General features: G+C 33.4%; 1 protein-coding gene across 1 annotated transcript in view; it reads left to right on the top strand.

Moving 5' to 3' along the window:
* The first annotated feature begins 4,245 nt into the window (after positions 1-4,245).
* The window catches only part of LOC128993412 (protocadherin Fat 2-like), a 93,388-nt gene continuing 85,796 nt past the window's right edge, over positions 4,246-11,837 (top strand). Inside the window, exon 1 of the mRNA XM_054417302.1 lies at positions 4,246-4,428. The gene's annotated coding sequence lies outside the window, so the exon portion shown is untranslated. The remainder of the gene's footprint in view (positions 4,429-11,837) is intronic.

The raw sequence follows: 11,837 nt of genomic DNA, 5'->3' as shown, positions 1-11,837 counted from the left end.
AAGGGCTTATGGGTTTCCATGGTGGTGACGAAATAATAAGAAATGTAAACAGAAAATCAAAACAAATGGAAAAAAATGCAATCACATGTTTTATTTACAGCGTGGTGTGAAAATAGAGAAGTCTGCACTTTACATTATTTTTGGTCGAGTTTTGACCACTGGACGACCTCTAGTACATTTTAATCTATACGTTCATACTTTCCATTTTCATGTGGAAACGTGAAAACTGTCAGGAAATAGGGAAATTCTAGCATGATTTGCCGTCTACAATGATAGTCGTTTAGGCCGATTCGCCTCATCGAGTAGACTAACAAGGGACGAAAGTGACCGGCAAAGCGCCCTTCCGCAAGGACGGAACGGTGGACTTGGGACCAGTGGATTGGTGGAACGGCGGACTGGGAACAAGAGAAATGCGTGAATGTGAAATGAAAGCGTGTATGCCGAAGTGCGTGGGTAGTAGCTAACATGGGAACCAGACATCCAGCACAACCTTGAACTTGTGTGAATCGTGGGAACGTGGAAATGACATTGTTTGTATTCTGAAATCAGATAGAATGAAAGTGAGATTAATAATTAAGTGAGAGTGTAAATTAATTCACGTAAAAGTTGTGAATAGTAATTATGGATATTTATATCAAGTTAAGATTGAAAATTGGTTGTGTAATGAATTGAAAATTAATTCTGGTTAGCCAAGTAGTTATATATAGTATTGATAGTATCGAGTAGTGGTGCAGTATAGTATTGGGGTTTCTTGGTACGATCCTTGTACGATCCCGAGTGAAGCAGATTTTAGACCAAGATGCAAAAATTGTCTTTATGCTACCAATTCTTTTTGCTGCATAACAATGGTCAATTTTTAACTATTTAGAAGACCAGAGTGAAATTAACTCCGATGTATTTTCCCACTTTCAAATGTTTTCATAGTTTAAGAAGATTTTTACCTAATAGGCCTACTATTGCCAAAAAATAGTAAAACCACATAATAGTTCCAGTATTGAACCTCAATCAATTCGGGATTTCCAACAAATTTAATTAATACAAGCCGAAGAAAAGCGATAATTATCATCTGAAATATACATTTGTAAGGTTTTATGAGTCACAGTTTTAGTTATGAGTGGGTGTATGAGCTACACAAGCCAATTAACGAGTTAGATTTATATTTTAACTCCACGAGGTAAATACAGTTTAGGTTGTCATTCTATGTCCATGCCCATTCACAGTTAATATGACGCAAAAATGTTTATGGGGTGATAGATTTACGTATATACAACTTTTTTGTGACATGCCATAAAATTGCGAATACTTATTTGGAACTAAAACTCTTGGGCTAAATTAGGATGGGTCTCTAAAACAAGAACAAGTCTTTTCTATAGGACTTCCTCCGTTATAAGTCACTTGACAGAGAAATTCAAATTCAACCCTAGAAGTAGCATATCGCAGCTTACATAAAAAATCCAAAACTATTATTACTCCAACGCTTGCGTAGTGCCCCCCTTTACAACCACCTCCACGTGAACTAGATCATTGATTTGAAAAAGCGTTGATTATTCATTCAGAGAAAGTAATCAATAGACAGGTGGGGCGCAGGAAACGGTCGAGCGTGCGAGGGGACACAAAAACACCAACTGGGGATGTGTCTGCATCCTGTACCCAGTAGTTACTGTGGCTACAATGCGTGAAAATGTTGTGACAATCGAAAACGTGTGATAGTGATAGCGATTTGTATCTAGACCATAATATTTGAACAATTAAAAGTAAATGATACAATAGTTCTTTTACTTTATCCCTTGGAGAACATTATGGTGAAGCCAGATGCGGTTTTATTCAAATTCAGATATGAGTATCTAAATTAGATTAAAAATAATAAGCTGATCAGAACGCCCAGAACTCGGATAATTAAACAATGCCAAATCAGCTCTCAAAGGCAACCAAATTCTACTTTCTTTGGGTTTTAGTTAGTATAAATTAGATAAAACCATAAAACTTACTCCCTTAGTAATTTTCTCATCCTTATGGAACAGCTGAAGTCAATTTTATCGTTAGTTCTGTCCGGTGCACAGTAGAGGTCGTGTTTTCTTTACAGTTCTTAACTTGTTATTTCAGGCATTTAAAACCTAGTTTAACCAAATAAAACAAACTAATCACAAACAATAACTCGCCCCTCGTTGTATAACCAAACAGTAAAGCACAAATAATGAAATTAACCCAAAAATAATAGAATCAAAATGTTGTCAACAATAGCAAACTGTCACCAACATGAACTAGACACGAAACACGAGGACAATTTACAATGGGATGAAAAGCCTACTTTTGTTGGTTAGTCTATGGTATACATGACCAATATTGTTTGAATTATTGCACATCTTTTGGTAGAGAGAGCCCTTCAATCTCGAAAAGGTTTCCTCGCCTAATTTATAGATTTAGATCTACAGTTTAAGAAGAGCTCCTGACCACACAGCTAAGACCAGTTAGAACTGAGCAGGAATTGAACCCTGCCCTCCAAAACAGTCCCACACTCTCACTTTACCAGCTCCGCTCCACAATTTTGTAAATAATTCAAAGTACTCAAGATTGCAGGGACCAGGTGTTCTTGTATTCATTAACATAACGTAACACTAACACACAGTTCCATAAGTATTGCCTGTCTTGGACCGGTTGCTATGGAGCAGGTTTGTGTGTAACCTATGAATCTGTATCTTCCACGCCTCCACCTACACCCAGGGGCTAACATACTTGTTATCCTTAGCCTAATTCTTCTTAGCCTTTTCAAAGTTTGCCCACAAGCCTAAATTCAATATGTCCAAACTTTTGGTGAAACTTTCTAACGATACTGCTGCTGGAGATCCTCTTAATTATTTTATTTTTGGCAGAACGATGGTGGAAAATGTCACATTATTTTCACTAAATATATAAAAATTCTAATCACAGTTTAGTGGGGACAGATTTTACCGCCACTGTAAGTATAGTTGAATACTGCACTAATTAATTCCCAATATGTTCAAATGTTGTGTTACGATAAAACAAAGCTCAAAACAATTTGACCAAAACACAGAATTAAAACCAGATGTAACCAAGCAATAGCAAATGCAAGAAAATGTCATCTTTTTCTGAGTTATAAGAATACAAAACTTAGTTACATATATATAATTCTCTATGTGGTTTCTCTCCTTTTTGGTTTTTCAGCATTAACTAGGTTTGTGTGATTTTGTTATACTTTAGGTACTTGACAATCGGACCAGATTGCCCAAAATGTCGTAATAACTCGTTTTTAACCAAACTTGATAAACAATTCTCTACAATAATCCTTAAATACCATTGTTGTACTGTTGATCGGTAAAGTAAATGGGTAGCTCAGTAGTTATAGTTCTTGCCAAGTAATTTAGAAAGTGTTCAAGTTTTTAATGGTTTGATACTAGACCCAGCTGTCCTTGGTCATTGGGCTTTTAATAATGGTTCTGACTAATGAAACCGCTAGTCTTAGTAACAAAACATCTCAATCCATTCTACACTCATCCTTCAATCATATTCGGGTTAAAATACGCACTTAGATAAGACTATTAGTGCGGTTGGCTGGTTCACCCCTGGTTCTGCCTCACTCTGACTTGAAGTTTAGTATAACCTCGTTTTGCGTACTTTCTCACCTGATGAGGGTATCAGATTCATCGTGAAACGTCGTAGCATGTTTTTATGTAAAATGTCCAGAAGTCCGAGTTCTGTACGATATTTTTCGAACACAGCTAATCACACCCTCAAAGAAAGCTTATAAGAGTTGTAGGAGTTACATCAACAAAGTTCATATTTTATTTTATTTTTTATTAGATACATTTGTTGATAGGTAATACTGAATCGCATTAAATATACAGTTTATATTCAGCACCCTTTATGATGGTTTTTATATTTTCATTTTCCCACTTTAGCTAGGTTTGCGTAATATGATGGTTATTGTCACTTTCCTCTCCTGAAGACGGCCGAGATATCAAATGCATCCCGTAATCTCGTTAAAACATTTCTTACTAAATGATTGAAAATGACGTCAACAATTCCTTTAGCCATTGTTGTACTCTAACATTTTAAAGTCTTTACCAACATCCCATCACACCCTCAGGAAGGAAACCTATCAGGGGTTACGTCAACAAAGTGACCAGCAGACCATACCAATACACCAGCCCCCACTGGTCACTGGTGGTTGGTGGGAGGGGGGTGGGGGCGTAACCGCTATCCCACTTTGCTCTACAGTGCGTGCTGCTCTTCTCTCCCGGTAGGTCGCGCTGACTCCTTGTAAACATAACCTAACAGTGACAATCGATGTACTTTATTATTTCATCTGTACATCAGTAAACTGGGTTAAGTGACGCCGTGCTTGTGACCTGTCCTAGTTATTGTTTCAGTGTATTTATGATTCGTCTTTGGATAACACGTATGAGTTAGGTGAGTAGATCGTTTGTTTACGTTCAGTTAATTGGTTGAAATTGATTTTATAGCTTTTTGTCATTAATTAGCCTGGTTATAGTATTTGGTATATATATGTATATTACTTCATTATTGATCATAAGACAATTTGTTATTTGTTCATCAAACTACTATTGTTTTCCCTAAGCAGCACAAAACTTTTCTAAACTATATATTGTACCAAATTCAATTAAAACGAATTTGGTACAATATATAGTTTAGAAAAGTTTTGTGCTGCTTAGGGAAAACAATAGTAGTTTGATGAACAAATAACAAATTGTCTTATGATCAATAATGAAGTAATAATATAAATAAAAATGTGCTATGACTGATTAAATGCTATTTAAATAACTAATAAAACCCCTAAAACAGTTTAGTATTAGGTCGCGTTTTGCACCACAACACTAAATAAAAAACAATTACAGATATAGCTTTTTTTAGATTTATATTATTTTGTTTTACACAATCTAACATTTTAAACTTTTGGTATTGTTTCAAGACATTGCACATAATATAGTTTAACAAATATGCATATGATGATTCGGTAGTTATGAATATTCGTATGAATTGGTGTTTTGGAAAATTCACATCATCTTAGTATGGTTAACTCAAGCAATAGTAAACTGAAGAATCGACAATCCTTAGTAAAACTGAGCAGCTGCTTTTATTTCAAACAATTTGTAGAGTAACATCGATTTTATTCTTTTCTATTTCAATTTGACGCCTTACAGTACCTTTGTACGTGGTATAAAATACACAACTCACCTAAATTATTTCATTAGCTTTAAGGTGTATGAAATCATAGATTTTCTGTGTTGAGATACAACAGAATATTCACAAATATTTCAAAATAGCAATTATTAAATTAACGTCCATCTAGATCCGTTGTATCAATTTGAAACCCTAGCACTTGAAATAAACCTCTAAATATGTTATTTTTATTCTAATTAAATCTTAACTAAGTTTAAACAATAATAATTACGAGGAACAGATGTTTTAAAGTACTGTACAATGTTTAATGGTATATAAATGATCAACTTAAAAAGGGTTACAAATTCTTCAGAGGGTGGAGATCCATGTAGACTGTGAATCACAAGATTTCTTTGATGTTTAATATAAAATGAAATAAGTTAAGATGTAGGCCCTACATTGAATAATAATTTGGAAACAATAATTTAATTTAATAAGATTTTGGTTATGATCAATTTTTCTCTCCTTTTGTCTATAGTTTGAGATAATAATAATAAATAGAATTTTTCACCAATTTTCTTCAAATAATTTTCTTCTGAATAATGTAGGCCTAATTCTTTTTTCCAATTAATTTGGATATTTTAACAACACTTTGTTTTATAATTTAAATTATTTCACAATTTATTTATCACAACTAATAGTTTCTGTATGCTCTTCTATGACTGCACTCTCATTGTTCATTGATGTAAATCATTTCTTAAATTATGGGGTTCACATAATTAAAAACATGGTTGAATTTTATTGATAATCTTGAACCCAGATGCATGGTATTTTTATTGTAGGAATTGTTTTGAATAGTAATTTTGATAAGCCATTGAATAAGTTTTGATTATAAATTATATATATGTTGAGACAATATGGTTTTACTAACATTAACAATGAACATGAATAAATATTAAAAATATAACAAGATTTAATTTGAAATTTAATTAGGCCTAATGACTATACAGTATTTATAAACATTAGTTTTTGAGTCATTACACAATTAAAACAACTTTCATAAATGCAAGTTTTTTTTTATATTTTTCATTTTGTCCCAAAATAAAATACTTTTCGATAAGGACCAAACAAGATTTTTTAATTACAACTTAATGCTCCAATAAGATTTTTTTTTCAAATTATAAAATTCAATAATAATATACTGTTTATATATGTCTATAAATAGTTTCTTCTACAACTTTAAACGACGGTATAATACCATTGACTATTGGATTATTGGATACCTACTTTGAGGTTTTTCTGTCAACGACGAGAACCCATGATATTGTTCGCACGCAACTACACACTATAGACACACTTTATTGTTATCGATTGTGATGCGATCCAGATATCGTGATGCTTCCAACATCACGGAAAGGTGAGTCACGCCTTTCTAAAGATAAAGAAGTAAAACATAGTAATAAAAAACGTTAAAAGGTTTACTGGTAACTCTATTTTCATTGCCACTTTGTGGTTGTATCCTACAAAAACCCATAAAACAGTATTTTTCAATTGGATAGAAAAGTTGTATATATGCGTAAACAACAACTACTCGATTCCTATTAAAAGAAATGGTTGCTAAATGCAATCTAATATTGCTATAAATTCAGTACTCTTTGCGTAGTTTAAATATACAAAAATATTTTAAAGTGTTTGTAAAATTCCATTTTATAAATTTAATTTAAGTCTTAAACTTATCCTCACACACACTCTTACTTTAAGAACACAGCTTGGTACGTAAAATATAATGGAAAATATATTTGGATAAACATATTTTCAATTGTGGGTGCACAAACCGGAGTGGAGGCATTTTGTTGGTGACGCCAAAAGCCTTTTTATGCTTCCGAAATAATTTCCAGATCGTTGCCAGACCTAGAGATGTCATATATGAGAGATATTTCATCGGGTAATCAATTAATGATTCTATTTAACAAAAATGTCGACGATAGTAACAAGTTAAGGGTCTGGACCGTCCCCAACAAAATGTTAATACATGCCAATAGCGTGTATGGAATAAAAGTCTAAAACGAAGTCACTACAATAGATATATTTTATCAATAGATATTTTCATAGTTGTCAGCTGATAAGTTTCAATTTGTTAATATCGATATATTGAGAAAAAAATCATCGATAATGATGAATGTTCCCTTTAACAGGAAAGTACCTATATATCTTACGCAATACTTTGCATTATATTCGTAAGATTATAATTGTTTTAAATTCTTTTAAAGATATTGTAATAATTTATATAATCATTTTTATCAACCTCCTTTTATCAATTCTTAAGTTGTACTAACGGTCTCACTAGCTAATTAAAATAACTCCGCTATTATACATGTTAACTTAGGGTACGAATTAATAATAAATATTCATGTAACATGTTGATTTAAACATATTTATATGTATTCGCCTTGCATTTATATTTAGCTAACTCTGAATGCACCATCGTTTAAAAAAATAGGTAACTGATTCACAAGAGTGTAGGAGTTTTGCCAACGGGTATCAGGTAGAAAGGGTCCCCCTCCATGAATTCCACATACTGCGGAGTTTTGCCAACGGTTGTGGGTTGAGCGATAGCGATTACACGTGACCGTGAGAGTGGCTTCCACTAGGGGTGGACAAACCAGGCAGGATGCTGACTGTATTCAAAGTAATGGAGTTATGCACCTCTGACTGTGAAAGGAAATGTATTGCATTTTTAACCTAACCTAACCTAACCTAACCCACTGCGACAAGCGCATAATTGCTAACCGTAGACAACCCTGACAATCGCTCTCCCTCCCTCCGTCACACTCTTTCTCCCACCACCACCGTTGGCAAATCTCCGCTCCAAGAGGTGGCCGAAGGCATCCCCCCATCTACCTGACACCCGTTGGCAAAACTCCGGTTCCCGATTCACAAAATCAATTGACAAATATATCTAATTAATTTATAGGAAAAAAGTTATACTTTAATCTATTTTTATATGCATATAGAATAACAACCAGTTTAATAGACAAAGGAAACTAGTTACAAAACATTAGCCAACCAAGGACAACGATCTTTCTCTATCAGGTTGACATTAAACCTAATCTACATACAATCTTCACCAACGGCGTGGTACACTATCTTAGTTCATTAACCTGTCTTAGATAAGTAGAGCAATCCAGTAAGTCAGTATGTAACACTAACATGCGAACTCATTAACGCAAGCTGTCGATGCGGATAACTTAGTTATTTATTTAATTAAATCTCCACTTTCTAGCATGGTCAATAGAAAATGAATAGCGCTGTTCCCAAACTAATTAACCAAAGATAGTTGGCAAAAAGTTGTGAGATATTCAGGTGTAAAAATAATAACTCAGACTAATTTAACATTAAATACCCCCGCCGCAGCAAACCTGCAGACTAAGCGAATTTCAACTTGTCTGATTACATTTTTACTCAAATATTTCCATAAATAAGACATATCATTTATTCCCTATTTAAATAACATTAAATTTAACAAGTGCTTAGGTTTGCTGCTACGGGGAAGGTAAAAAGTGTTTTTTGACCATACGTGAATAGTATGGGATGAAATAAATAAATTTGCCAAATTTTATCAATATATATCCATAAACAAGTAAACTACAACAATTTTTATTTTCTCCATAAGAATAACATGGGAATTTTAAATTAAACTATTTTTGAATTTTCCCCGTGACCGTTAGGCATACAACAGCGCTTCAATATACTAAATTATTTCTTTTTTTAAGCTCTACAAAACGGTTTAGAAATAAATTGCAAAATTTTTTGTTTTTAGGGTAAAAAATGGGAAAAACACATTTTTACCCCATAAAACCCCCCATAAACCCCTGTTCCCATGGTCCGATTATGCTGGATCGCGAACTCGTTCGAATAAACGTAGGTTTACACGTTTGTACCAAATTTCATCAAAATCGTATCATTTTTGCTCGAGTTATCACGCTAACGGACACATATATATACATATATAAATATATATATATATATATGAATTTGAACGGATGGTGTTTTTGGCCTCTAGGGACCTCAAAATGAAAAAAATCGGTCCCGTGTCCAGGTCTTACCATGAGTGCTACGGTAATAGCTTATTCCCTATATGGGAAATTCGCTAAAAGTAATTTTCTTGTTTACAGGTGTAGTTAGAAAGGTGTACGGCTAAGTTGATAATAATTTCTAGTTCATCGTAATTTTATTTTTTTTACAATATAATTTGTGAAAAAGAGAAAGGATTTTCTCACTTTGAACATCCATCTATACAGTTAAATTTATTTAAGAAGGGTTTTCAAGCAGAAAACATTAGAATTTTTTTCTACGAGCTGGGTTTGGGATTTTAATTTTCTTTGTTACCTCTAGCTTCTGAAGAAGTATAAGTATGCTTATCATGAACATAGATTGACATATATTAAAAATTATACATAGTTACCTTTATTATGCATGGTCTCACATACACATTTACTCGAACTCAGGACGTTAATTTAAAGTATCACCGTAAGCCAGAGGTCCAAAAAGTACTGGACTTATTCTGGTGCGCAATAAAATCAAATAAAAGGTTTTAAGCAAAATTGTATTTAAGTAAATATTTTCATACAACATTAGTATTTTTAATGAGTTTTATTTGCATCCAAATCATATTAATTTTGTGATCGTCTTTAATGACATTTGCTGCTTCATCGACATTTTTTATATTCATTGAAATTTATCAAGTCATAACTAAACAATCGAAATGGCTGCTATTTCTAAACTTAATTTTAAACAAATACATTATTAATCTATGTAACGAATTTCGATTCAGTACAAAGAGCGGTTATTGAATAAGAAATAGTGTTGTGAAAAAAATGGTGGCTGTACGGGTAACTTTGAGTTTTAAAACATATTCGTGATATGTGTATTTGGACCAGTGTAAATACCCTTAAAGGTCGGTAGAGAATTAGGGTACACCCTGTAAAATAATTGTCAAAAACACGAGCTCGTTGATACATTTACATTATAACTTTACTGAAAAATGACCCTCTAAACTCAATGGAGAACACATTATACTCCATCAAGGAAATCATTATACGGTGAACTATATTCACCGGTCTAGATTTGCATGCACCCAAGTTGCAGATACAGGTTTCCCAGTTTCACCACCAGTGTGGGAGGCGCCCACTACCATTGTGTATAGGACCCGGTAACCCGACAACAACCTGCACATCATAAACGCCTTGTCTGCGATGACTTGTAATATAGTGACAAGTGGTGCAACGGTCGTTCTGCTTTTGTCATGTAAAATACTCCGAAAATATGTGGAAAGTCACCTGTCAAGCAAGATAGTTTAGGGGGAAACAAGTGTGTTATTTTTTATACCGTTAGTAATGTTTTACATAATTGTGATGCAAGTAAATTAAACCAACAAGTTTTGTTGTACGTTTATTGGACTTTTTGGAGAAAAAACTCTAGAAATTTTGCCTCAGAATGTTTATATTAGCAGTATTACATGTCGGCATACTCCTTCAAAACAAAGTTATTTTACCATCAATCACAAATAATAATTTTATTAATGGTTTTGTTTAACTGTCTGTACAATTTAAACACGTTTGTTAGTTCTTATATTTTACATATATTTATAATCTTCAACTTATTACATCACTGCAATGGTTGACATTATAGCCAGCATTTAAATGTATACATACATCTAAATGCTGTATAGTCTAATCTATTATACAAAACTATTATACAAAATCTATTATACAAAACTATACTTTTATTGAAACAGTATGCATTTATTACACACACAAAGATCAAATAAACGTACCTCTTTGTCTTTATCTTGATAGATTATGTTTATATTTTGAAATCAATAGGTGATGAAGTAAGTTGGTGGTTAAATTATCAAGGTTTTGTCACGCCCAATCGTTCATTGGGACTGCAATTTTTTTATCAGGCCATGTAAATTTCTATACATTGGGACCTCTGCGTTGCGATTTATGATATAATATTTTCATTGAATCTGCCGTTACATAACTTATGCTCTTTGAATATTACAGTTCGAAAGTTCGTAAAGTAACCATCACACATATTTGTTTTAATTTAGTTTACAACTATCACTAACTACTTAAACAATTCTTCTCCCACCTTATACAACAGGAAGAAAAATGTTTCAAGCGGTAGCTAGACGTCGTAAAACCCTAGTCGAAATGTCGGCGAAGGCAGCGTTATAAGAAAGAGGCAGACTGTGTAAATGTCAGCACCGCTATCGCACGTAGATCGGGAGACTTTAATGGGTGGTAGTGCAGAAGGCGAGATAACTACCCGCGCCGCCCCTGTACAGAGGAGACCACTGGGTAATGAGTGTCAGGTGTTATCTACTGCTAGGTGGCATAATCGTAATCAAGGTGTTATGTTGGGGGGGGGGGGGGTGTTGTAACACGGAGATATGGATATGTATGGTTTGGAAATTATAGGGATTCAAACAATTACTTTTCGATACATAACATAATAATTAGTCATATCTTACTTCCGAAAAGACTAGTCAAATGATATTGCCTCAAAGATTCAGTAACTAAGAAAATACTTTTATTATCGGAAAAAGATATAGCCTTGTGATTTCAATGAGCGCACATGCGTATAATCTTACATTTGATTTAGTATGATAATTTGTCGGTCTTTTTTAATCT

This window comes from Macrosteles quadrilineatus, unplaced genomic scaffold, assembly GCF_028750875.1.
Source record: "Macrosteles quadrilineatus isolate MER2022 unplaced genomic scaffold, UCM_ALF_1.0 Scaffold_4__1_contigs__length_99947679, whole genome shotgun sequence".
NCBI lineage: Eukaryota > Metazoa > Arthropoda > Insecta > Hemiptera > Cicadellidae > Macrosteles > Macrosteles quadrilineatus.
The sequence above is the reverse complement of the archived record's forward strand: the minus strand, read 5'-3'. Positions and strand labels throughout refer to the sequence as shown.